General features: G+C 34.7%; 1 pseudogene; it reads right to left on the bottom strand.

Moving 5' to 3' along the window:
- Positions 1-966: 966 nt before the first annotated feature.
- LOC132002210 (mediator of RNA polymerase II transcription subunit 21-like) lies at positions 967-1,865 on the bottom strand (annotated as a pseudogene).
- Positions 1,866-4,178: the final 2,313 nt, after the last annotated feature.

The following is a 4,178-nucleotide window of genomic DNA, read 5'->3' as shown; positions in this document are numbered from 1 at the left end:
TAACACACACACATATACACACATCCCTCTACACAATATAATGTTCAGTTTTGTGGTATCATGTATGTGCTATACAATCTGTAGCTCTCTGGGCTTATTTTTTTCCATTCAACATCAAGTTTCCAAAATTCATCTTTTTTTTTTTTGTATGTTTGTCATTCATTAATTTTATTACTATGTGTACTCTCTTGTGAATAAAGTTGAGTCAACATAATTTTTTTCATCCTCATTCTTTATTTATTCATTGACTGATATTTGGATTGGTTCCACATTCTTTCTATTATGAACATAGTGCTGCAAAGAAAATAGTTATGTAAGAATCTCAGGGCACCTGTGCAAAAGTTGTATAATAGTACATGAGAATGCTCACTCCAAATTACATTCCAAAGTGGCTGCAGCAATTTACACTCCCTCTGGCATAAAAATTCCCATTGAACCAAATCCTCTGCAACATTTGGTCTTGACAGATTTCTTCATTGTTTTGTAGTGCTGCCTTTATTATACATTAAGTTCTCCTATCTATATAGGTCTGTCTGGACTCATCAGAATAGTTCATTTATATGTTACTGCACCAATAGCACAGAACATCTATTACTATTTTGTAGAATATCTTAATATATCAGGTAGAACAGTCTTACCTTTTTTTGTTTTTTTATGTCCTTTGAATTTTAAAGTACATCTGCTTAATTACATTAAAACCATTAATGCAATATCTGCCTCAATAATTTCATTCTGATAATAAAAAAAGATGGTATAATGATGGCTTAAAGTTAGTTCAATTGCAGTTTTAGAGGCTTATTTATCAAGAGTGAAAATAGAAGGATTATTAAAAACAGCTAAAAAGAGAGCATGTGTCTTAGTGCTTAATGTTTCTATAACTGTTGGTAAGGGTTACATCTAAAGCTGATGCAGAATTCTTAATGGCACTGAAATAGTCCTTTTTTTCAGCCACAATACATATTGGTACTATGAGTCTAGAAGAGACTGGCTATGATTACCACCCCTTGTCTTCAATTGTGACTGTGTATTATCAGCAAGTGCATTCTGTATCTTTTCTAGAAACATGTCTGCTCCATAAACAACATCCTTCAGACATGTAGCAGCTTTGTGGTTTTCTTCTTCCAGCTTATACAAGCTAGCAGCTTGTAAGGCACCTGTAGATTCTTCACTGGGCAATGAATCTATCAAAACATCAATGTCCTTTCTGATGGAGGCATAATACTCCATAGTGTATATGGACCACATCTTCCCTATCCATTCGTCCGTTGAAGGGCATCTTGGTTCTTTCCACAGTTTAGCGTAGCAACATGGACGGGACTGGAAGAGATTATGCTGAGTGAAATAAGTCAAGCAGAGAGAGTCAATTATCATATGGTTTCACTTATTTGTGGAGCATAACAAATAGCATGGAGGACATGGGGAGTTAGAGAGGAGAAGGGAGTTGGGGGAAATTGGAAGGGGAGGTAAACCATGAGAGACTATGGACTCTGAAAAACAGTCTGAGGGTTTTGAAGGGGGGGGTGGGAGGTTGGGATACCAGGTGGTGGGTATTATAGAGGGCACGGATTGCATGGAGCACTGGGTGTGGTGCAAAAATAATGAATACTGCTATGCTGAAAATAAAAAATAAATTAAAAAAAATACCAGGTTAAAAAAAAAATCAATGTCTTTTGCTGTTCATGCAATCTCTGCTGCAAAAAACCTGATGTATTCTTTTGTAAGATTGGCTGGCTGATCTTTGTTAATTGCTGTCTGAATATTCGTAAAGCAGGAGGGGCACAGTGCTGCAACACTCTGATGGCATTTTAAAACCCATCTTCAAGCCAGTTCATCACATCCTGCCGCTGTGGGAGCCCATCAGCCATGTTCCTCCACAAGCTAAGGCAGGCTAAAGCCCCTCTCTTGTTTTTAAAGATTGAATTAACTATTTGTTGATCATTTCTTCCTTTAAAATAAATTTTAGAGTAATTATTCCTTAAAAAAATACAACAAGTTCAGTTTATGGTTCTCTTGAACATTTAGGTTGATGATACTTTTTATGATATTGAGACACATCATCCAAGAGCAGGGAACATTTCTCCCTTTATGTAAATCATCTTCTACATTATTCAGAACTTTGAGGTTTTGTCCACAGAGATCTTATGTATTCTTTTTAAGGATATTCCTAGGCAATTTATTGTTATTGTTGCTATTTCATTATCTTCTTAAAGTTAATTTCTATTGGCTATTGTTGGTGTAGAGAACCAAATCTCTCTTAAGTAAGAGTCCACATTATCTGCAAATTATGTCAGTTTTATGTCTTACCTTCAAATGCTTATAATATTTATTTTTCTTTCTTTATATTATTTGCCAGGATTTCCAATAGCATGTTAAATAGTAGCAGTGTTAGTATTGTTCCTCATCTTAGAAGGTATGCATTAAAACTTTTTCTATTAGGTACAAAGTTTGTTGTAGATTTTGGTATAAATAATTTACCAAGTTAAATATAATTCTCTTCTTTTTAAAAAAATATTATTACTTTTTTATGCATTTATATATTTATTATTTATTTTTAGAGGGAGGGAGGGAGAGAAAGCATGGGAGGGGAGGGACAGAGAGAGAGGGCGAGAGAGAATCTCAAACAGACTCCCCACTAAGTGTGGAGCCTGACACAGGGCTTGATCTTTCACCCCAAGATCATGACCTGAGCCAAAATCAAGAGTCAGATGCTCAACCAACTGAGCCATGTACATGCCCCAGGATAGTCCTCTTCTAATACTAATTTGCTAATGCTTCTTGGAAAACTATAGCTTGCCTTTTAGCAAATGTCTTTTTAGCCTCAATTGTAAAAATTATATATTTTTCCTTTTAGTCTTTTAATATCATGAATTATAATTGATAGATGAAATGCAATTCATTTTAAATTATAAGACTATTCACTGGATGTGGAGAGAGAAATATGATGTTTAGAGCTGCTGTAACTTAGGCAAAGACCTTATCTAACAATGAAGTCAGCACACAGAAAAAAAGCAGAACAAAACTAAGAGAGTAAGAGTACCAGATCCTGATAATATTGTGTGTATTTGTGGCATGGCGTTAAGACACACATGAACTCAGTATCCCCCTAAACATTTGTTGGGTAAGCCAATAAACTATCTGAAACCAGTATGAGTTTACTTTTGAGGTACTTGACTTAAAAACATTGTTCACATTATTCAAGTCTTATTTTTTTCAACTATCTAACACTATATATGAAATAGCCAATTCTGTCATCATAATTTAGATGACATCTTTACTTTGACATCAAATCATGAGTCTGTTGCTTAAAAATGCTCCACTTCTTTGTCTATTTTGTTTATTCCTATGCCACTGGCATTCTCATTTTTAAAAATTTACATTGTCTTTTTTTCTTTAAAGATTTTTTTATTTTTAGGTAATCTCTACACCCAATGTGAGCTCAAACTTGCAACCCTGATATCAAGATTTGCATGCTCTACTGACTGAGCCAGCTGGGCACCCCTACATTGCTTTTTAATGCTATTTATTTTTTAAATGGTTTAAAGTCAGAAAGTTTAGAATTGTACTCATTAAAAATTCTCCTTTAACTTCTGACCCCCAATCACAGTGTTTTTCCATTTAGAATATTCGGTTTGGCAGATTTTCTGTATATCCTCCCTTAGAACTTTAAGCACATACAGCAAATACATAATGAGCCAAAAAATAGTATACTATAGGGACATCTGGATGACTCAGTGTGTTAAGCCTCTGCCTTAGTCTCAGGTAATATTAAATACTATTAATATTATTATTAATATTATTAAATAAAATCTTATAAAAAAAGTATACTATAAAAATTGATCTGCACCTTATGTTTTTCAACAGTATATCTTACAGATTATTCCACTTCAATATATAAAGGACATTGTCATTTAAAAAAATATTTTATTTATTTATTTGACAGAGAGAGAGCTCACAAGTAGGCAGAGAGGTAGGCAGAGAGAGAGGGGAGAAGCAGGCTCCCCGCTGAGCAGAGAGCCCGTTGCAGGCCTTGATCCCAGGACCCTGGGACCATGACCTGAGCCGAACGCAGAGGCTTAACCCACTGAGCCACCCAGACACCCCGACATTGTCATTTTTTAATAGCTGGATAGTATTCCATTGAATGAATATATTCTCATTTGTTTTACTAACTAATCTAT

The sequence above is a fragment of the Mustela nigripes genome, chromosome 14, assembly GCF_022355385.1.
Source record: "Mustela nigripes isolate SB6536 chromosome 14, MUSNIG.SB6536, whole genome shotgun sequence".
NCBI classification, from domain to species: Eukaryota; Metazoa; Chordata; class Mammalia; order Carnivora; family Mustelidae; genus Mustela; species Mustela nigripes.
Note: the sequence above shows the minus strand (reverse complement) of the source record. Positions and strands in the feature narration are given on the sequence as shown.